The 23,060-nt window shown below is 52.8% G+C and overlaps 1 long non-coding RNA gene across 5 annotated transcripts in view; it reads right to left on the bottom strand.

Moving 5' to 3' along the window:
• Nucleotides 1-16,307, bottom strand: part of LOC133084983 (uncharacterized) — a 39,183-nt gene extending 22,876 nt beyond the window's left edge. For all 5 annotated transcript variants that reach the window (XR_009699509.1, XR_009699510.1, XR_009699512.1 and 2 more), the window contains exon 1: nucleotides 16,184-16,307. This is a non-coding gene — a long non-coding RNA (uncharacterized LOC133084983). The remainder of the gene's footprint in view (nucleotides 1-16,183) is intronic.
• Between the last annotated feature and the right edge of the window lie 6,753 nt (nucleotides 16,308-23,060).

Genomic DNA, 23,060 nt, shown 5'->3' with positions numbered 1-23,060 from the left:
TGGCTGGCGCCTGCTAGAAAACCCTTTCCTGGCTCCCTACAGGCTGAGACAGATCTCCAGGGAAAAGCACCACTTTGTCCCTTTGTTCCATTTAGACCTCCAAGTGAGCAGGTTTCTCTCCTGAGTCCAGTCTGGGATGGAAGCTGGCTTCCAGAAAAGTTGGCCTGGTTCCATCCAGGCCTGGCCTGTTGCTAGCTGGCTAAACTTAGTAAGGGTTCTTAACTTCCCTGAAGCTCAGTTACTTCAGTAGCAAAAAGGAGACAAGGGTAGCACCTATGTCTGGCGGGGTTGGGGGTGGGGGCAGCGTTATGAGGATGTAAAGAGATAACGCAGTAAGGTTCTTAGCCTCGTGCAGGGCTCATGGCTCACTTCAGTCTTCTTATTTCTATTTTTGTCCATGTCTTTTCCTAAAGAATCTTTCTAGCTGCTGGCAATCAACTTTGTTGCGCAAAGGTTAATACCCGGCGAAAATCACTCCTGAGCAAGGTCTAGAGATGGGAACGTCAAAACTGCAAGGATATGGATTTTGTCAGGGCTGCGGGAGTACATGGAGCCCGGCAATGGAGCGGGAGCCGAATCGCTCACAAGCCCAGCCTTGGCTGCAGTCCCAAGTGAAGGGGAGTCTCATACCGGCCAGACCACCACACTCCAAGCCTCGCTACTAACACTGGGTGAGCGGAATGAGCTTTTGCCCTTGACTCCTTAACGCGCTCTGTAGTCCTGTCTCCCTGGGGCGACCTCCTCGCCCTCGCCAAGAAGCGGAGCGAGGCAGGCGCGAACCTGTTCTGTCTCCAAGACTCCGAGGCGCAAACCTAAGAGCCCGCGGTTCCCGGCAAAGAAAACTGGGTCCAGATACCGGAGGATGGGACCTGCTTTTTTTCTCCTGTTCTCAACTGAGCCTTGAGGCAATTTACCCCCAACATTCCCGAGGCCTCCCCATTAAAGTCACTTTCCCGAGTTCTTGCAGATTTTATCGCCCTCCCGAACTCCACCCCTAATTGTTCAGGAGGCCACGGGAGACCAGGGGCAAGGTATCCTCCCCATCCCATCTCCTGGCCACACCGGAAAGGCAAAGAACTTGGTTTTGCAGAAAAGCAGACGTAGGCGGCGAGGTGTTGTGCGTGGGTGGGGGAAGGGGTGAATGCACCCCAGCTCTCAGGACCGCAGAGCACATGCTTGCTCTCATTGCTGGATGCCTCCGAGAGCAATAGACTTTTTGGTTCTGAAGAAAACTTTATGTCTAGCAAGCCCCAGAGGAAGCTGAAGATTCCCCAGGAAAAGAGAAGGTCAACTGGAGTCACATTGATGTGCATGCATGCCAAGCCACCCCTTCCCCCTCCCCCCACATGTGTCCCTCTCACCACCACCACCTCACGTATGCAGTGACACACACACACACACACACACACACACACACACACACCGGTTAGGTGTATCCCAAACTAAGGTCATAAGGGTTCCCCACTCTGTCGCTGAGGGCCAAACCCCAGGGCGTTCCTTCTCCCCTAGAGCGGTTGCTCCTTCTACCCTGTTCTGCCCTCTGGTTTCCGTCTCAATCCCCCTTGGACAGTTCTTTCTAGCCTCACTGACCCTCGCCCTGCGCACGGCACTGGGCGATTGGAGGAGCCCAGCGTGGCCACCGGTGCCTCAGCTTCTCTGGCTGACCTGCGTAGATGAGACTGAGGATGCTCAGATCCGCGGGTTATTCTCGCCGCCGAGTGCTCTGGTCCCAGAAGTTCTCTGCTCACCTCCCAGGGCCTGTGAAGCACAGTCTAGCCTCTAGTTGTCGCCTTTCTCTTTTCCTAGCCTCTCTAAACTAGCCATAGAGATCTTACTCGGGGCCGTAGGGTGGGGAGATCCCCTTGCACTCCCCTTACACACACACACTCACATACACTTCTCTCAACCTGCTACTCTCCTGGAGACCAAGCCAAAGGCTGCGCTGAAGGCTGGGAGACCTTGGCTGCCCTGGGGCTGGGGTGTGGCAGGAGGGATACGCATATGAATAAAGTTTGCTCTCTGTGCCTAGAAAGCTGTATGGAGCCCAAGAGGGGGGGCAGTGGGGCGTGAGGGGTAACAGAGAAAAGAGTTGTCTGGCCCTGAGGTCTCAGCGAGGACACTGCTGCGGGGTAGGGGAGACGAGGAAGGAAGCCAGAGCCTGTTGCCGAGAGACCGAGGTGATGAATCCTGCTGCCTTCGAGGCTTTGCCCGGGCCCGCATGGCCAAAATCCGAGGCTGGGGAGGTCTATCAGAGTCGGAGTGGGGGTGGGGGGAACACACGACAGGGCATCTCAGCACCCGGCCCCAACCTCTGGTTCCTAGCCCCGGGCAGGAAACTTTCCTCTTTCCTCAGGGCACACAGGTCCCCAGAGAGGCCAGGCCAAGTCTGGGGGATGGGGGAGGGGAAGGTAGTGCCATCTAAGCACCCGGGTCAGCGCCGGAGAATCCAAATCCAATGGAAGAGTGAGGGCAAAGGCCTTGGTGGCTCGGAGATTACCCCCGACGCATACTGATTTCCCCAGTTTCTGCAATTCCAGGTCCTATCCTCATCCCTTATTCAGTTTAGGCTTCAGGTTCCGGCCCTCTCGGGGTCCCCGGCATCCCCAGAGTCCCAGAGTATCCGCCGGGCTAGGGACGCCCTGGGCTGGATTCACCAGGGGCTGGGTTCCTCCAGCTCCGTCCGGGAGCACATCGAGCCCTGTGTCCCCAGTCCCCGAGGGGCAGCTCTGCCTGGCGGGCGGGCGGCGACGGCAGGAGTAGGACAGGCAGCCGCAGGCCACGCGCGCAACTTTTTTGAAACGCATTGCTGTCCCTCTGAAAGGTGTTATAACAGCAATTCAATTACAGTAAATGGCGCACAGCGTCCTCGCGGCTGTAAAGTCGGTAACTAACTGTGGCCGACCGGTATAAAGGAATGCTGCTAAAGGCACGCTATTTATTTCCCTCTCCTCTTTCTAATTCCCCCTCTTTCCGTCTTTTCTTCGCTCTATATTAATCGTAGCTGGACCACAGGTTAATTAACTCCAAAGAGCTTAGTCTATCTGGACAGAAACATACTGAGAAACTGGCACGAGATCCTAAAAACTGGACGTGGTGTCAAAAAGATCGCCTGAAGTTCCCCGCGTTTCCCTCCACGTCTACAGCCCTTGCCTTCAAGGAACAGAGTTTTAGTCCCAAGTGGCAAACCACCTGGGAGTGTGGTCACCTGGGCCTGCTTGGCGTAAAAATATTCATGCCTGGGCTTAGATCAAGGAACCATGGGCACCAGGAGATCGTGCCCACGAAATCCCACATGGCATGGTCTGCAGGAGCAGACCATGGAGACCCAAGGAGACATCGGGTCTGTTCCTAGTGTGTCGCCACTTAGAGGTCATTGGAGATAACCGACACACTCGCCATTTGTGTCCTGGCACGTGCATTTCAGGCTAAACTTTAAAGAGCGTTCCATGAAATTAACAATATCAACAAAAGTGATATTAATTAATGATATCAACAAAAAAGCTGCCTGCTTTCCAGAGTGGTGCTGAATCATTACAGTACTCCATATGTTAAAATCTAGAGGGAGGGCTGGAGGAGGGGGAGAACCCCTCACAAGTCAGCCTGGCAATCATTTAAATAAAGGTAAAATTAACATGTGTTCCTTTGAAGTTAGAGTATAAACGGCTTAAAAGCGGATTTTATTTAGTGGATGTCGTATCAAAACGGGAAGAAAGGAGTTGCCTCGCCTGGAGTTTTTAGTTTCATAATTTTTTTAAAAAACATCATTTTAGAAAAGGCCAAGATGGCAATGAGGGAATTCGAGTGCTTTCTCGCCGCCCCGCGAGGCCGGCCTCTCCCAGCAGACACGGGAGGTTTCCAACGTTGGAAACGCTCAGTTTTCCGCGCCAGTGGTAACAGAGCCGGAAGATGTCTCTGGTCGCTCCACTTTTCCCCTCTCCAGCACTCGGCTAGGCCCGGGAATGTTTGCATGTCTCACTCCTGGAGAGGGCAGAGCGCGCGGCTTAGGGGTTGGAATGGGGCCCCGGCCGTGGGCACCCAGCCTCCAGCGCCGCGGAGCTCTCCACCTGAGCCCCGCGCCCTCCCTGCCCTGGGCAGCGCCCCCCACAGCCACCCTGTCCGGAGGGATCCAGCAGCTGCGAAAAGGGGTGCACTCAGGGTCTCCTGACTCGAGGCCGGACAGGCAGAGGCGCGCGGGGCCCAGCCCAGCCCTAGACATACCGAGCTCTGGCCCATGGGCTGCCAGAGGCGCTTGGGCTGTTTTCGGCTTAGTTTGCTTTAAAACCTAGAGGCGCGGGTTCCTTTCAAGCTCCCTGAAGCCTCTGACCTCCACTTTGCCATTCTCCCCTGTGCCCTCACTTTTTTTGTTGTTGTTGTTCAAGGCGAGAATAAGACGGCGAGAGGAAGGTTACTCGTGTCCTCAGCTCCCAGGACTGGAGATGGTAGAACATGAGGACCGGGAGGTCACCCGCAGCCTGTCACTTGGAGTTGTCGCCCTCTTTCCCCCCGCTGGAGTTCCTGGTTAATAGGTTGCAGAAGGGGCATTCCTCGCGGGTCCCAGGCGGGATCCGAGTTGCATGAGTTTCACCTCCCCTTCAGTCCCGAGAAAACCCCTCTGTTGTGGGCAAAGCAGGCGGCCCTCAAGACCGCATCTTCATGGTGTTTTTTTATGGAGCCTCCTGCCAGCTCTGCATTCTGCAGGGAAGGTTACCCCAACAACTCCCACGTCCCACCGGAGGAGCCTCGAACCCTCTCCAGTCTGGTGCAGGGGTTATCGCGGGCACTCGGCGCGCCCACGGTGCCGTTGATCTACGCCGAACCCTCGCTCCGCTGTGCCTCCTCCCCGCTGGGGCCTGCGCGCCGCTCGGGCTCGGAGGCGGCACGGTTTCCATTCGGCCAAGGATCCCCTCCTGCCTCCCCTGCTTTCTGCCCGTTATCCCGCCTGCCCCTTTTCACTCTAAGCGATTTTCCTGGAAGCCAGGACAGGCCCCACCGTATTCACTGCGCAAAACCCCGCTTTTAAAGCCCAGCTGGGGGCCTTGGTCCCTTGTAGAAGACAGAGAAAGAGCGAGATTGAGAGCCCAGTGGGTGGCCCTCTTGCAAAGAGAAGGCTCCCCTTCGTCTGCATCTCTGCTCAAGTTTTTAAAAGTTATACTTAGGACCTGCTGTCTATTCCTTTACTGTGGGTCTGGAAAATATATATATTGGAGAAGCTGATCTGAGGGTAGCGGCCGCCCTGTAGACATGGGGCCGCTCCCTCCTTAAACCTCCAGGGCGGGACGTTCTGCCCTGGCAACTTGGGTGTCTGCAAAGGCTCTAAATGTGAGATTTGAGGGGCAGTCTACTTTTCCCCGCCTTCCTTCTGTAATCACTAAATACAAGCGCCAGAAGCCAAGTTCTCCCCCTGGGCCTGGCATAGGAGAGAAAGCTTCCGCAGCTGAGGCCTGTCCCACCGGCCCAGCGGCCACCCGGGTCCTGCCGCCGCTCCCCAACTCCAAGGCGCTGGCAGCGGCTGCTCCAATTGACAGAAACTAGAGGAATCAAGGATTTGAACTTGTAAAACCAGTTAGAGCAACTCTTACAGTTTTCCCTGTCTGCCCACCTGTTAAAGAACACACATTCTTAAGTGGTTTGACTCCATAATTCAGGGATGAGGAGACATTCTTTATTCTGGTCCCTTCCTCCACTGTGGGATCACTGCTCTTAATACATGCACTTCAGAGAAGTTCTCGGGAATCTAATTTCTGCTCATCCTGGTCTCAGACTTAATAAAACCCAACTATAATTTAGATTATTTCCCAAAAGTACATTGTCGTTTGTCTAACATAGCTAGGTAAAAATTAAAATTGGCAAGTTGATGATTAATTAGTCCTTGTTTTTTTCTTCTCTTCCTAAAGTCTGCCAAACTAATAGAAATTGATTTTAGATGACTCCAATTTTAGCATAATTGGCATTATTTATGCTTGTTCACAAAGTCTTCTACAGCCCTGTCAAACCAGCTTCTTTGCATCTACTCAGCCTGGTCCCATTTCAGAGTTCCTTAGAACTGTTCTCATAGAACCCACCCTCCCCAGTTCCTTTATTTTCTCCCCCTGCCCGCCATGGATCAATTACAGAGACAATTGATTTTCCTGTGTCCTGTTTGAACCAGAAAGTGCTGACATCTTGAGGGGTGGACGAAATATGAGTGAGCACGAAATCCCACAAAATATGAAGTAGCCAGGCCAATCTCCAGGTTTAACGATTAAAGTTGTGTGCGCATATACATATGTATGTGTAAGTATATACTTTTGTTTATCCACCCGAACTTGCCTAAGATTGACAGTGGTAAGAAATTTTAATGTAATGTAGGAACACAAGCTGAATGAGAAATCATCTTAATACTCTGGATAAATGAAGAGGAGACCCCAGACCTAAACGTCTAGGAGTAAATCACTAATCATGAAATCCAAAACTCTTCTGAGCTAGAGTCCTATGCTTGCCAGAAAATAATCATTTTTCTCTTTTATTGGAAATAAGATCCTAAATTCCTTTGACTGAAGGGAAGTTACGAGACAAGATGCAATTTTCTCTTTCTTTTCTGACAACTCTGTCATCCAAAGGATCACAGCCATGTCAGGGTGTCTGTCTTGGAAAGAAAAAAAAAAAAAAAAAAGGAGAGAGAGAGTGAGCTAGTGAGCGAAACGCTGCAGCCCGTGGCCATCTTTGCATCAAAATTTTCCAGACCTCTATTTTTGATTGTGATCCCACTGATCTGAGTTTGAAATGCAAGCACAGTGAAGCCCCTAAGCCTTCAATCGTGTGAAATTTTCAAAAGATCTCTAGAAGCAATCTCAGGCTGCCTGACCCCTGACAGGCGCCGATCTCTTTATTCCTCTCTCTGCCAGCACTTCATTTGTTGGAATATCTTTCAGATTTGCACCTCCAGATGACAAACCTGAGTGTTTATTATGTGTACATGAATCGGAAATCTTCAAGCCCGCACAAAAGCACCATCTTAAACATAATATTTAATTTCCCAGCCTAAGTGCCTGCTTCTTTATTTGCTTTTCAATAGCTTAAATATTTTTTCCAGGTCTCCCCATATGTCACTTTGATATTTAGATGATTCTCTCTTTTAATCATCATTTCCCCCTTGAAAAAATCCCCTGTTGCCTGCCTCTGCAGGGCTCACGCTGCAACGTCACTGCGCGGCGGGCAGCAAGGCCGCCGAGCTGGACGCAGAGCCGATCCGAGCGCGGGGGTTCCTCTCCAGGCAGGGTGGGGGCCCGTGGTGTTACAGAGAAACGCTTGCTTTTTAGCCGGCGGCCAGGGCTGGGTCGGGACCGGTGACCACCCTCCCATCTCATTCCACCTCTCCTCCTTCAAGCCCTTTTTAATTCCTTCTATTATTTAAAAAAAAAAAAAAAAAAAAAACCCTCAGGTGGCTTGGAAAGGTGCCGCTTTAGCTGCTGGAAGTCGGCCCCCGAGCTGACGTCTCTGAGCTTGGACACCGCGTTTAGACATCTTACCCAAATCAGCCGGGCACCCCTGCCTGCCCGGCATCCCCTCCCACCAGCCTTTCCGTGGGCCCCTAAATCCTGGGGACTTGAGGGCACTAGAGGCAAAGGGAATGTGGGGGAAGGCTTCTTGGGAGAGGACTGCTTTATTAAAATGCCCTCTGTCAAATAATTCCGCGGAAAAGATTTGGGGGTGGGGACCTTGCCCACCCCTCCCCCAGTCTCAGCCCCAGACTGAGCTTTAGATCCCAGCCAGTCGCCCAGGTGGACTGAGCTGGGACAGAGATGCACACCACCCTGCATGAGCGGGAGGTGAATCGCCACCCACAAGCCCAGTCCCAGGTCGGGGAGGTGGTGGGCTGAAGCCTGAACGACCCTCCCTCTGTGTTTGGATGGGCCGTGTTGCTATGATTAACTTATTAAACCCCCTCGTAATTATTTTAATTTGACTCGAAAAAATACTTTGGGCGGCCTTGCGATGTGTTTGTTTTTATCCATCCCCCCCATAAAACCTGTGTTAAAACAAATGTTACTTTTCTCTCTCTGTACATAGACCCTCCCTTTTTGAAATAGACCGCAGGGACTGCCATTAGATCGAATGGCAAGTCTTTATGGAAAGTGTTTTGCATAATTACATACCAAAGCCAGAACAGTCACCTCCACATTTTATGGGTCACAAACCATCAACAATTGCCACATTATTGTCCACGAAACCTTAGTCCCTTCATTGATGGAGGGACTCCACTGCTAATCTAGAACGGGAAAGGATGGAAATTTCTTCTAATAAGAACCTGAGATTATGTCCCCACTGACAACGTGTTTACATATAGTTATAAAGTTCAGAGGACCGACGGGGAGAGGAGAGGAAATCGGACTAGGCCTGATTAAGAGCGGCGCATCGGTCTAATATAGATAGAGCATCAAAAGGAGTGGCTGAATGCCTCTCCCCTTTTCAGATCCGACCCTTTCCTACCTTTGTCATGCAGTAATTAAGATATTCTTATTTAGACTGACAGCTTCTCTAGTAACTGAATAATATTAGCTCTTTTGATGTCAAACTTTTGACAGTTATCACACCAGCACTGGGCAATTTAGCACAAATGCCCTCCTTTAAAAAAAAAAAAAAAGATAGATAACCTCCATCGGCTTTGAAGAAATCTAATAAGTGTGATCCTTATCACCAAATGATCTAAATCGCCGCCGACTGGCCGCCCAGCTATAAATTACATTTGGTGTTACATAATGAAGCCGAATTTGGGTTTTAGCTCATTGAAGCAGTATTGGTGGGAACTGGGGCGGGGGCCCCCAAATTCCTGCGTCCCCATTCCCGACCCCCAGAGCCTCTGTCCACTGTGGAAGGAAAACGTCACAAAATCTGTGGGGTCAGGGCAGGGATGGGGGATCCAGCCGAGGTACGGGCAGGTGCAGGCGCAGACCTCAGCGCCCTCGTCCCAGCTCCGGAGAGCCGGGCAGGACTAGGCACCTACTCCCGGGATGACACTTCGCCGTGGCTTTCGGAGCTTGGTCGCCAAATTTGGGATTTGCCAGATGGCAGGATTATCTTCGCGTCTGTTATATTATGTGTGTGTGTGTCGGGGTGGGGGAGAGGATGAAGAGCGAAGGCAGGGAAGTCCAGAGACTGCTCTGGTTCCTTTAAAATACACGCACGTTCCCTCTTTGCCCACTCGGGCTATCGCCGCCTGGCCCCTTACTGATGGTCTTGGCATCTCCCAGCCGCCCCGCGGCAGACAGCAGGCAGAGACCCCGCCACCCCTGCCCGCATCTCCAGACCCGGGCCCCGTTACCCAGATGCGAGGAGCTAGGGGAGGGGGATGAGAGGGCTTCCCTCTGAGGAGAAATAGAGGGGCAGGAGAGTTGGAAGTGAAGGGGGCAGAGAGGGCAGGTTGAGAGGGCTGAGACTGTGATGGTGACACCTGGAAGGCATTGTCCTTGCGAGCGACACCTGTCAATCTCCGCTCTGGGGTCCCGGGGCCGGGGGCGGGGAGGCCACGGGTCTCCGCGGTGATGTCATCGCAGAGTCCCTTCCCGGCGGAGGGCGGGGAGGACTGGGGGGAGAGGGGGGACCGGAGCCAGGCGGACTGGGAGAAGGGTAGGGGAGGAAAAGAGAGAAAATAAACAGTAATTGCTCTCACTCGCCGCGTCCTCTGCTCTGGATTTACATGGAAATCAATAATCCAACTTTACTGTTATTTCTAATCTTGAATGACCCGTCTTGCCTTTTCATTGGGGGAGGAGGAACAGCTTTACAACATCCTATCCCACACCATCCTCCATCCCTGGGAGAACCCCGTTATTCCAAAAGCCTTGAGGTGACTGACCCTCCTTCCAGACCCAGCTCCCTCTTTCCTGGCGGCCGTTCCAAGCCGGAGGCTTCAGGCTTAAGGAGGAAACATTCGGGGATGAGTTGTGAAAGTCCTGTGATACTGCAGGGGGTGAGGGGAGAGTTAATTAACGCGGGGCTGGCTCAGCGAGTGGGAGAGGGGGAATCGGCGTGGGTGGGCGGGCCGGGTCGAACATCGGGGTGCGCTCAGTGCTGAGGGCTGGTGATCTGGAGGCCCAGCTTGGAGGCCTTGGCTGGGGGTGGGCGGGGCGGAGGGAGTGACCTGCCGTGGCCTCCGCGGGGGCTGCTGACGTGCCCCAAGGACTCTCCTGTTGGTCCCCGGGAAATTCTGATCTCCCACCTACTGAGCTCCCACCCCACCCCACCGAGCGCTACTGGACTCTCCCTCTTCCTATTCTTTTCGGCCTGAGCTAATTAGCAGCCTGCCAGCAGCCTGATTTATGGAAACGCTCGGGCGGGCGGAGACGCGCTGCTCACCGCGTCCGGCAGCCTCGGGGCGGAGTGGAGGAGGAGTCTCCACCTGCCCCCTCCGACGAGTTTCCCTCCGCCCGGCCGGAAACTGGAAGTTGCCGTCCCCGCTCTCCACCCTCCACCCCGGCGGGTCCGGACGCGCCCCGCGCCCCTCATGCCCCAGCCTGGGACACTGGGAACCCTGGCGCCAGCGGGGCGGGTGGGGTGTGGTGGCCGCGCAGCCGACGGCGGAGTCCCAGCCGCCGGGTTCCAGCCCGGCTGACCCGGAGGGCGGGCTGGGAGCGGGAAGTGCGGGAGCCCTGTGCGCCCGGGTGGGGCGCCTCCTTCCCCGCGTCGCGGTCTGTAGAGAAGGGAAATCGACCTGAAGGGGGGAGAGGACGCTGCACGAGGTCGGCAGCAGGCCCCCAGGCCGCGAGGTGGCGTCGCAGGCCACGGTGGACCGAGTGGAGCCACCAGCCCAACTTGCCCCCACGTCGCTAGTGACTGTCCCCGGGGAGGGTGTGGTCCTCTTCACTCTCTCTCCCCATCACTTTCTCCTGGGTCTCATCCTCAGAGTCCTCTGAGTCACAGCCTCCAGCCTAGAGTCAGAATTTCGAGCAGGGCTAAGGCAGGGGCAACAGAACGTCTCTAAGAGCCAACCGGCCTGGCACTTGCCCCCAAACTCGGGCGCTGTCTCCTCACTTTCCTTGGGTTGCGCTCGGTGGTCCCAGGACAGAGGAAAAGAGAGTTACTCCCTCTCTTCTCAGTTGACCCAAGAAGTGAGGATGGAGAGGGAAAGGGGTGGAGGGCTCAGGGAATAAAGTGCATAGGACCTGTTGCTGGTGCTCCAGCAGAGCGGCGCCTTTCCCGGGAGGATATCGAATGCCCAACTTCTCCAAGAAGCAACGTCGGAGAGGGGCAAAGGAAAAGGGGGGAAACCTCTGTGCCCTTCTCGCCTGGGAGAAGTGTTGGAGGAAAGAGACCCTAGCCGACCCAGAGGGCAAGAAGCTCCGGGCATGCTCCTTCAGACTTGGGGTGGGATAGGGACCTGGAGGTGAAGTCACTGGGAAGGGGACTGTCCCCCCAAGCCTGGCTTTGACTAAAGTTGCAGTTGTGGGGAACTTAAGATCTCCAAGAAAATGTGTCAAGTTTATTTTAAAACACCCCACCAGTTCACCTTCCTTAGAAGCCATATCTGAACCCCTTGCCTGGGGCAGGTGGAGAACTAAGACCGTTCTCCCCATCACAAGACCTCCGGATGCCTGTCCCGGTCCCTTTCTTTTCCGGGTTCCCTTGTAGATAAGGCCATTTGATGTCCCTGAGAACCCGAAGCACCTCCCTCCCCTCCCCTCCCCACCCCACCCCCAGGATCCCTGGGCCCCTGGGAAATTTAGTTTCCTGCTCTTCTTCCCCACCTTCCTCCCTGCCTCTGCCGCCATTTCCAAAGGGTTAGTTAAGGCAGGCCGGGGGTCGGGGGTCAGGCAGGCCCCGGTCTTTCTCCGCTCGGCTGGAGGAAGTTGGCACCCTCAGCTGGGCGGGGAGCTGGGCTAAGCGCCCATCTATATCATGGCATTTACCGTGGGTGGCGGCCCCTCTGAATTTCCAGCTGTTCTGAGGGCTAGGGTCGCCTGCCCAAGACACACTGCGGTGGCCCAAATCTGCCCAAGTCCAAGCGGAAATGGAGACCCACCCCTGCCAAAATGTCACCTTCAGGCAGCACAAGTTCCAGGACTGCTCAGTCACCCAAGGGCCAAGCTCCAATCTCAGAGACTTGCGGGGCCGCCGCTCCCAGGGCAATCGCAAGCAGATTTCAGGGTCTGCAGCCCGCACAGCAAATGCTGGCGGTTAGGCACCCAAGTAATATTCTTCATTCGTCTTTTTCAAAGTTGATTTATAGCAATCGACAGGTTAAAGCCTCATCTGACTTCATTACTTTTAAAAGCTGTCTATTTCACAACTGTCACTTTTCATCGCTTAACTCAAATAAATACTTGAAGAAATGAATTGGAAGAGACTTTTAGATCATGTTTATAATCCTTGGTCGCCACGTTAACATTCCTCATGACCTGACCCTCTGAGTTTCTGCAGACTCCTAATGCCGAAATTTCCTGCGTTTATACCAGAAAACTTCAAGGAAGGTGAGGTGGCCAAAAGTATGGACTAAAAGAAGTGCAGCTGGTGACAAGTCAGCGACCGGGTGCAGCCTCAGGAAAGCTTCCCGGTGGCGGCCAGGGCCCAGGCCGGGCACCCAAAGCCGCCGGGTAAGGGGGCAGCTCTCGGGGCAGGGCACTCCAGTGGATCGAACTGTTGAAAAGAGGGCCCAGCCTAAACGGCTGCGCGTGTCGCCCGGGTCCCAGAGATCCGGGCGCAGAGCTACGTAGGAGGAAGTTCATGCAGGATGGAAATGCTGTTCATCGTGACTATTTATTAGTATTATTATTTCTAGCATTGTTTCCAAACTGGTCGTGATGGGCCCAACAACCGCAAGTTGAGAGTGGCAGGGTGAAAGGCATTTCCTCCCAGTCGTCTTTGACTTAGAGCTTGTGAGATACCCACGGAAGGCAATTGTGAAAACGAAATCGCATGTATGGAAGTAGTTCAATAAATCGAAATAGTTTCTTCTTCAATTTCGCTGCCATTTGCCCAATGCTGGGTCTTCCAAGGCTGGTGTTAATCTCTCTCTCTCTCTCTTCCTCTCTCTCACCCACGCACCCACAAGGAACCAGCTCTCAGAAGTAGGTTGAAGAAAGAAAGAAAAGAAAGAAAAACGGGGGGGGGCGGGGACGAAAGGGAAAAATGTAAAGAACGAGAAGGAAAGGAAAGGAAAAAGAAAAACCTATCAAACTGGAAAACTACCTAGTTTGGGGACAAACCAATAACGAATGCATTAGATTTTCTTTCCTTTATTTTATCTTAAAAAAAAAAAAAAAAAAAAAGAAGAAAAAGAAAAAAGAAGCGAAGTCTCCCGAGCCCGGGGAGAAGGAGCTGGGCGACTCCCTCGGTGTGTTTGGGTTCGGCCTTCCACGACTGGACCGAGGCTGACCCCGCACGCGGTCCCCGGGCCTTGCGGGCCCCGCACCCTCGCACCGGCCCCGCCCGGGTCCCATCGCGAATACGGACTTCACAGATTCCCCGGAGCCAAGGTGCCCGGAATGTGCCCCGGCCTGGGTCCCGCCGCGTTCCCTGCCGCCGCCAGCTTCCCCGTCGTGGCCTCGGGCCTTCGCCCACCCCGAGGACTGGTCGGCCTAGCGGGTCTGAGCGCTCCCCGACTTTTGACGCCGAGGCGAAAGGAAGCCGGCGTGAACGATGCTCGGTGGCCGCCGCCTCACTGCGGGAACGCGGCCGCGGCGCTCGGCGCCGGACAGCCCGGCGCGCTGCCGTACCCTGGAGCGCCACCTCGCTGCGGAAACTGGAATTACGCGGCCATGCCGCCCAGCCTCCTGCCTAACTTGACCGTCACCGGAGTTTTTCCTTCATCTAAACCTTAAGAGAAGCCGAAACGCGCAGGCCTTCTTCCCACCAATTAAAACCCGTGATCTGTGACCGACATATCCCGTAATATCTGCACTGGGATAAAGGCAAATAACAGGAGAAAGAGGAACAAATATATAGGCACAATATCTCCAAGTCTAAATTGTGATGCTGCTTTCATAGAAAAGATAAAATAAATGAGCGATGTCCTCTCGGAGGCCACGGGTTGCCACGGGTTCGGGCCGCCGTGTGTTTCGGGCCACTCAGCTGTGGCCAATGCAGATATCTCCCATGAGGCGGGTGCTTATGAAGTCATCCCTTCCCAATTACGAGTTCCACCGAAATCCACTCATTCTGATCAGACGGACATCAGAGGGGCTGCGGCATGCCAGTCGCCAGCCTACTGGGACTTGTTCCCTGCAGCCCTTGGCTCTGCTGACAAAATAACCACAAAATGCAGCCCCTAACTTGTACACCTGTGGGCCAGTGAGAACAGGAACGGCAAGAGTTACAAATCACACAGCATTTCTCTCTAAGGTGCAAGTTTGACCCTATTTTATCCAGTTGGTAACTTAAGAGTTTTGCCCTACTCTTAAGCCCACAAGACTAAAAATATACAGAAAATTTAACTCATATGTGAATTTGTTCAATTTGTTTTCAAAGTGCACTGCCCCAGAGATAGGGTTATAAGTAAAATATTTTCACACACAAAAAAGATTTTTCCTGTTAAAAATAGAGTGTATACCTTATGTTGATAAGATTTGTGTGTTTTCTTTGTTTTCAGGCAGGTACAGAAACTTTTTCTAATTTAGTTTTGACTGCAAGTTTGCTTTTGTTTAAAGGAACTCGGTGGATCCCACATGGAATGATGGCTGAACTGGGAACTATGGGGTGGGGGGAGAGTGTGCACGTGGTGGTGTGTAAGCCCTTGCATTTCCCTGCCTGAGCAAACCCAACATAGAGACCCTTTCTCTGAAACTCTGCCCTCCCTGAGTTGGCAGGGTGAGTTCCCAAAGGGCCAGCAGGCAAAGGAGGGAGTACTCCTCACTGAAGATTAGGAGGCTCTCAGAGAGCCCTTGCTCAGAAATTATAGGGCTGCATCAGGAAAATAGCCAGGTTGGCTTGCTGGGTGGTTTGTCCCTTCTCCATCAGGCTAGGAAACATTCCTGAGATACCGTACAGGAAAGAGGCCCCAATTTCTTAGCAGGATTTGAATAAGGATTCCTCACCCCAGACAGTTGAGAAGGGGTGGCCCAGCCCCTGGGAGTCCTGGGGCTTTCTCGCCCAAAGGGATGCTATGCTGGGGGAGAAGGGAGTTGCTGAGACATCCTGGGAACTAAGAGGCAATTCCTGAGAGGGTCCAGGGGTCCACTGAGGGACAGCCATGGGGACCAGGGACAAAACCAGAGAAGAGGAAAGCAGAGAAAATAATATGCTTGAATCGATGTGCCTCTAGTTTTGAGCAGTCTAAATTGGAAAGGTTTTTCTTCTCTCTCTCTCTTTCTCCCTCTCTCCTTCTCTTCCCTCCCTTCATTCCTCTCTCCTCCACCCCCTCCGCTTCTCACATTAAGATTTTCTGGGGTTTGTTTTTTCCACCGAATAATGCCTGGAGATGAAAAATGATTTTTATTGCTATTACACTTCCTACCACAAGATGCAGTGCAAGGCGACAGAGTTTGTATTACAACTATGTCACAATGTTTCACTGATGCAAAACATGTAGCCAGAGGGTGTTGCTAATGACTCCTGGATTAGAGCGAGATTGAGACTGGGAGAAAGAGAAAGAGAGAGAGAGAGAGAACAAGAGAGATAGAGGAAAGGGGAAGAGACAGGAATTTCATTAGAAGAAGGGGGGCGGGTCACCGTATAATCAAGTCTAATAATCTAATCAGAATATTTTCATATTTCAAGGTTCTTTCCACGCTTGAGAGTATGAGCTAGAGAGAGAGCAATATCCTTTTAAACACCACGGAGGTTGCCTTTTTTTTTTTTTTTTTGCATGTTAATAGCTATTAATTATGTTTACAGTCAGTTAAGTGAAGAACTCTCCTTTTGGAAAGAATCTAACTTCGGAAAACGCTTAATATCAGATTAAAGGCTTTTCCAGGAGCCGCCCCGCTTGGAGGGAGGTGGGGACCCGGTAATCACCCCGGGGTGTGCGGAGTGCCACGCGGCCTGCAGAGGGTCACCGCCCCCGCCCGCGGTCGTGCACACACTTGCACACCTGCCTGGGAACGCCTGCTGGGGCTCAGGGTACGCGCCGGGGCAGCCCAGGCCCAGCCTGGGCCCGGGGCTCGGCCTCCGCTCGGTCTTGGCGAAAAGGTCCCTCCGGGCTCCGAACTCCCCGGCGCCCTCCCGCGGGACCAGCTCTATTTAGGGAAGCGGGAGGTTTCGCGGTTCCTACCGTGGCCCGGGCCGGTCCCACCGCCCTGCAGTCCGCTTCTGCCCCCCGGGGCACAGCGAGAAGGGCATCCCCTCAGGGCCGCGGCCCTTTGAACCCGGGAGCCCTGGGCTCCCGGCCCGCCGCGCGGAGCTCGCTCGGGGCCGGGCTGCGGAGCGGAGTGTGGGTGGCGGGTGGGGTGGAAGGGGAGTGGGGGAGGCGGAGGGGGGAGGGGGGGCGGGGGCGGGAGCCGGGCGTTAAGCCTGGAAGCTTGGCTGTTTACCCAAACGATTTTCCTTTCAGGCCCGAGACACCAATGAGACAAGATCAAGCTCCCCTCTTCGCTCTGTGCGTGTGTGTGTGTGTGTGTGTGTGTGTGTGTGTGTGTGTCGCCTCCTCCAAGCGGGGCTTTGTGAATGGGGGCTCCGGGACGCCGGCTGGGAGGGATCAGAGGCCGACCCGGGCGCCAGCGCCTCCTCTCGGGGGCTGGGAGAAGCCAGGCGGAGGGCGCGGGGTCTGAGCGCACCGAAGGGCGCCCCAGACGCACAGCGGTCCCGACCGAGGGAAGCGAGCGACAGGGACACAGGCCGCGGAGAGCTAAGGGCTGCATCCCCAAAAGCCGAGCCGGGAGACGCCTGGTCCCGTGTGGGAGGGGGAGGGGGGAGAGAATAATATGAATCACATCCTCCTTCCAGTCCCTTAATTTCTGATCCTTCCAAAGCTTAAATCAGCTCCTTGGGCCACTGATTTCTTCCCGACTCCCTCGCTCGAGATCTGTTAGCTGTAAATTAGGCCAAGGTTTTGGTGATTACAGTACAACGCAGGCCGCGTAACACGCGCCGCTGGGCCTGCGCCTGGGTCCCTCCTCGCTCCGAAACACGATTAGAAAGCAAGAGGGGATGGATGGTCTGTATTGACAAGACATTTGTCCTTTTTAAAGGGGTCCACATCCAAGAATATCTATCAGCCTAAGGGGAGTGGGGAGGAGGGAAGGGACGATGATGGGGGCAAAGTCCCAGCCTCAGCGCTGCAGGTGATCGCCGTCCTGGGCGTGGCTCCTGCTGAGGCTCCAGGGGCTGTCCGGGACCGAAACGTCGTTTGCAAAACAATAACAACAATATTAGGAGTATTACTGATAATAAGAAGAATCTGGAAGGCGGGGTGATATTGTTTGAGGTCGTAAGATAAAATCCGGCCTCAAGGGGTCGTATGTATATTTAGTGGCCTGTCTCTGACAACTTATTCCCCTCGGCCTAGGCCGATTAAAGGCTTACCCAAGAACTTGTTTCTGGAAGAAAAAGGTGTCATTCCGATGCTTCTGACCCAGCTACTATTGCTCCCCCTGTCTCGGCCTGCCCCTGCTCCTCCCAAATCCCACACTGAAGGGTCTTTTCTTTTTTCTTGTTTGCTTTTAAAAAACAAACCACCACCCCCTTTCCCAGGAAGTTCTTATTTAACAGAAATTCCCTTCCCTTGGCGCTGACCGGGGCAGGGCGCATTAGAAACCTGCTAACACTTGCTTCAGGCCTCAGTGTCTTCCGTTCACGGTGGTCCAGGCCTGAACAAACATGCTGGGGGAGGAAGGGCAGGGGCCTCGGGTTTTCTCCCAGTATGTTAGGGGTGGAGGGCTGTGCCTTTGGGGCTTAGAGGGGGCAGAAGCAGCTGGTGGACACCTAGGCACGAGTTGGGGGCTTGGGGACCGCAGCTATGCTGTGGTTGATCCGGGATCAACGTGTAGGAGAGAGGAGATGCTCACGGAGGAAACCGGACGTGCCTCATAATAATAAGAACCACAGCTAACATTTATTGAGTGCTTACTATGTACCAGACATCGTGTCCATCCCCCCAGGGAGGCCTACCCTTGGCCGAGGATACACCATGGTGTCCAAGGGTAGGCCTCAGAGCAGGGAAGCCGGGAGGGAGCAGGCAGGTAGCCAGGTAGGTGGGATCCCATGGCTGAGGATAGAGGTTTCTGCCCCACAATGCGTTTTCTGCCCGGTGAGGAGGGGGCGCTGCGGGCAGCCAGGAGCCGGGTCATGGCATCCTTCCTCCCTGTCTGTGGTCCTTTTCCCACATCCGGCCTGCCCCGCGTGGCCACGCACGGTGTGGGCCCCAAATCTCTGGCCGGGGAAACGGAAGACCAACAGTTTCAGTGATGGGCTCATTTCTTCCCGCTGGAACTCTGGAGGCAAGTCGACTGGGCCGTGAGGACGGCGAAGGCCAGGCGAGGGTCACGGCGAGTGCTGGGCGCGCCGAGACCAGGCCCACAGCCAAGCCCGAGGCCCCGTGTTCCGCGCCTCCTCCTCCCTCCCAGGCCCAGGGCGCGGCGGCGCTGCTCCAGGCGAGGTGCGCCTCCCTCGCGGGGCCGGGGACACTACACCGGCTCCGGGGCCTCCGCAGTCCTCGCGGCCCGGTGCGGGCCCCAGGGCAGGAGCGGGGCGCAGGCCGTGCCGCCCCCTGGCCGCGCTCGGGCTGCTCTCCACGCCCCACCCCGCAGGGGTGCTCCAGCCTCCGCTCCGAGGCCTCTCCGGGAACCGGACTTTGGCGCCATGCATGGCCTCTCCCTCCCATCCCCCTAAAACAGGGGCTGAGACTCGCCGATGACCCCGTGCCGTGCCCCGCGAGGGTGGAAAAAAGCAGGCGCTGCTCTCTGTCTGGAGACAAAAGGCCTCCGCGCTCAGGCTCCTCTGGGCTCAGGCGCTGCGCGTTTCGCACCCGCCTCCACCTATGCAGAGCATCCGGGAGCAGGTGGAAGTGTCGTGGTAGGGGTGGCTCGTAGTAGAGGGCCTTGATTGATCCCAGAAATTGAACACCTCCGAGTCCAAGGGCATAGGCACGACCCGGGTATCTGCCCTAGCCCACCCCGCCAGCCCCCATCCAGCCATCCTCCTATAAAGGGGCTCCCTCGTCGCTGTTTTTTTGCTTCTGGTCTCATTGCAAATCACCTGGCAGCTCGGAAATGCTCGCTCCTGATATCGACCTGCAGAGGTTATTTCTTTCCCTAAAAATGACTCTGGCTTTCCTTCTTCTACTACGCGCCCGAAGGAGAATTCACTGGTTTTCACATTAAGAAAAAAAAAAAAATCTTAAAACTCTCCCTGGGTGAGAGAAGTGGTGGGCCGCGCGGAGTTTCCTGTCTCCCCACGCTGACTCCCCGCCGCACCTGGAAAGCTAGTCCTGCGAAGAAGAAATAGCCTTATCCTGCAGTCTATCATTTCGGTATTACAAATAACAACCGTGGAGCGAGAAATACCCCCGGCCTAAGAATATTGACAGATGATAGTAGCGATATTCACAATCGATCCTTTAATAGCCAGACGTCATAAATCATGTTCAGTTCCTTGACAGAACAGTACTTTACTTAATAATATAATTAAGATTAAAACTCCAGAGGTATTGGAGGCAGCAGGTATTGATAGCTTCAAAAATTGCGTTCTGGATATGATGGTGGAAGGGAAAAAGACCTTTGGAATATATAAACCCCCTTCCCAAAAGGTGGGGTTTTCAGGGTGCTCCTGTCTCGGGAGCCCTTTTGACCTTTTCTGCCCCCCACTCCCAACATACACCTTTTTTCCCCATCAGTAATTCCCATCTCTGATTAGGTTAGCTAGGAGTAGACCAGCTCTTTCTTAGAAATGGTATGGATGAGAATAAGGAGAAATAGGTCTTGGCTTGGGTGAATGTCCTGGGTTTAGGAATCCTTTAAAAATCCATTCCTTCAGCCTTGAATCTGGAGGGAAAAAAATATTTAGGAGACCTAGGAAATGAAGTTTTTTGGCTCTTACAATACAATTAATTTCCTCAACAATGTTTTCAAAATTACATATAAATCACTGAACATATGCAGGTACCCCTTCCACTCAATTTCTGCAGTTGAACTACCCGTGAGCCTTTCCAGCACTGCTTTGCAGTCAGAATCATGGACCTCAGGATGAAAACCAACACTTCACTTGAAAAGTAAAACCAGAGGGACAGGGTCCTGTGCAGGGGTGATGGTCTGCTCAGTGCTTCATGAGTAGAGCTGATTGTAAGTGCGGCTAAAATTATTTCAAAGAACGGAATATTAGTCAAATCAATCAGAACTGACAAATGAGAAATATTTGAAAGTCAGGGGTAATTTACAACTTTGTTATTAGTTAAGAATCGCCTGCCTTGTAACAGTAATTAATAACACTTAGAGAGGAATGATTTGGAAATCCCCCGCCCATGCTTTTTATTTTCCTCTGTCTCTTGAGGAAGGAAAGAAAGGAAGCAAATGAGTGATCAGTAGAAACAGGAAAAACACTGAGTCGTTTGTGGGGAGAACAAAACTGGAACATATAAAAGAAAGGAAAAAAATTAGCCTCATGGGAGGCCATCAGGAAATAAAGAAAATATAGGAGGAGGGGTAGTAAATCAGAAAATGAATTCTGTAACCATACCCCAAGAGCAGGCTGGCTAAAGGTTGAATTTCAAATGGCCCAGAAACCCCATCAAAATGAACAGTGCTGCTAAAAAATCTTGAAAGTAGCTCAGCTCTGAATCAAGGCAGAGCTCAGGGCATTGTCTGTTTTGTTGTTGTTAACAATGTATTTCTTTATAGCCCAGGAGCAGACGTGTGCAGGCTCTTTCCCAAATTCCATCCCTGGAGACCGGACTGGCTTTCATGTTTCTGGTGTTAACTCTCCTCTTGGTCACAGACAATCCCCTCCCCCCCAGCCTTACATTGATTATTAGATTGTCTCAGCCCCACCTAAACAGCACACCAAAATAATGACGTTGAAAAACTATAAATCATTTCAGCGTCTGAGCTTGGAAAACCACTTCAGTCAACAGGCTTGCTGTGAAAAGGTAAAGAAATCCCCGCCCTCTGCTCACTGAGGAAAAGCTGCTACTTCCTCGAACTTTTATTTGTTAGATGGGGGAATTTTTTAGATTAGTTAAAAAAGGATGGAGGGGAAAAAATAACTTTGGCAAACTTTATCTGGTCTTTATTATAAGCCCCAGTCTTGTCTCCTTGAGCTCAGGCTGGGTCTACACAACGTAGCTAGAGACTGAGATTTATTGGTCTCCAAATGAAAAGATTCATTTGATATAAGAGGTTAACTCAAAGTTCCTATACTGTGACTAGCTTCGGCAAACGCCTCTGTCAAGTCAGCACAAAAGCAGTTTAAAAAAATCTTAAAAACACACACAGATATAGACACACAAACACACTCGCCCACTTACGCTGCAAATGCAATTCTCTTTTCTTTGTTGTTTCTTCTGTCATTACAAACCTCCAGCTTCACTCTAGGTGGCTGGGATGGTTGGCTCCCCCCACGCACATGCAGCTGAACTTTGCCATTTTGTATCTTTTGCTTTTACTAGCAGTGAATGAAAGGATAAGGGGAGGGGGGAGAGAAAGTAAAAAAGGAGAAGTGAACTAATTCAAATAAAGCAGAATACTTTGTAAATGAAGTGCATGGAGGAGAGAGAGAGAGGTGGATGGAGGAAAGAGGCTCTAGAATAAAAATAGACAAACTGTTTGAAAATTGATGAAATGGGTTTGCAGTGATTAGAGTCTATGAACCCAGTAGGAACCTGGCAGAATGTAAGGTTGTGAAAAAGGGTCCAGGAGAGAGAGAGAATATACCAGAGACTTTGAGAGGGGAGCAGGGAGGTGACACAGCGAGGACCTGAGATCCTGGGCTAGAAGCAAACTATGGACATGCTAATGAGGGAAAATTAACCTTTGGGTTGGGTCTGTGACATGGGCCCTCCGCTGAATGCCTGACCCAGGGGCTGCAAGCCGCTTCACTCCGCACCAGCGAAATGAGATAATCGCCCTGAAACTCACCAGCCTTGGTGCACACAGGCTCCGAAACACTGCTGTGGAGAGTGCAGAGTAGCTAGCAGCTCTTCCAAAGAAAAGGAAAACAGATGAGAAGCAACCAGAACCACAACCAGGCACAGAAAGCAAACCCATAGACCCTGGGCGCATTTGCTTAACTCCCAAGCCCCTCCAGGCTGGCACGTTAAAGAAAGGATCAGGGCCTGCAAAATAAAAAATATTTTCACCTCTCTTGCTCCAGTCTGTCACCAAATGCTCCGGATAACTGGGCGTTGGTGAGGCAACACAAGGGATAAATGGATTTTATCTCCAGGAATGTGGTCACTGGGCCAGGGGATTATTGCTTAGGCAAAGAAAATATATGGGGGGGGGGATAAAGAACAGAGAGAGGCTGAAGAGGACAGACACAAAAACAAACAAGCAGAAAAGAAATTTGAAGGGAAATTTTTAATGTGGAGTGGCTATGGTTACACATCACAGACACTGAGACATTAAGACACACACACACACACACACACACACACACAAGGATTTTATTAAACAAACAAGCCAACAACCAAACACACATCAAAAACACATTGGCCCCTGCTGTCATAGGGAAAGGGGATTTGAAATGATTGTGGGGTTTTGGTAGGGACCCTTCTGGCCTTTGTTGCAGTTCTCTCTCTCTCTGTCTCTCTCAGGGTTTTCCAGAAACCCTGAAGTCCCGGATGGAGAAGGGGCCTCCTAGAAGCTGCACAGGGAGGACTCCCTGTTGGAGGCGAAGGGGTAGTGTTTCCAAGTAGAGACATCAACAAACCGCAATCTTAGTGACAGTGACAGCGCAAAATTATGTTTAATGTTGCAAGGGGGAAAGGGGAAATATAAAATTAGCAGAGAAAATGTTTCCCAGACCTTCCTTACAATTAGGGCCACAGCATAGGGATGGTCACAAGACGGGATGGAAACTCGAGGACCAGACCCTGCAAGGCCACAGCACTGGTGGAGGCAAAGTTCCTCCCCACCCGGGAGTCCTCATTCCCTGGGAGGAAAAGGAAGGCTTCTGGAGAGAGGTTAATGACATTCCGCCCAATCACTTCACTCGGTTCA

The sequence above is a fragment of the Eubalaena glacialis genome, chromosome 2 (assembly GCF_028564815.1).
Source record: "Eubalaena glacialis isolate mEubGla1 chromosome 2, mEubGla1.1.hap2.+ XY, whole genome shotgun sequence".
Lineage (NCBI taxonomy): Eukaryota > Metazoa > Chordata > Mammalia > Artiodactyla > Balaenidae > Eubalaena > Eubalaena glacialis.
The sequence above is the reverse complement of the archived record's forward strand: the minus strand, read 5'-3'. Positions and strand labels throughout refer to the sequence as shown.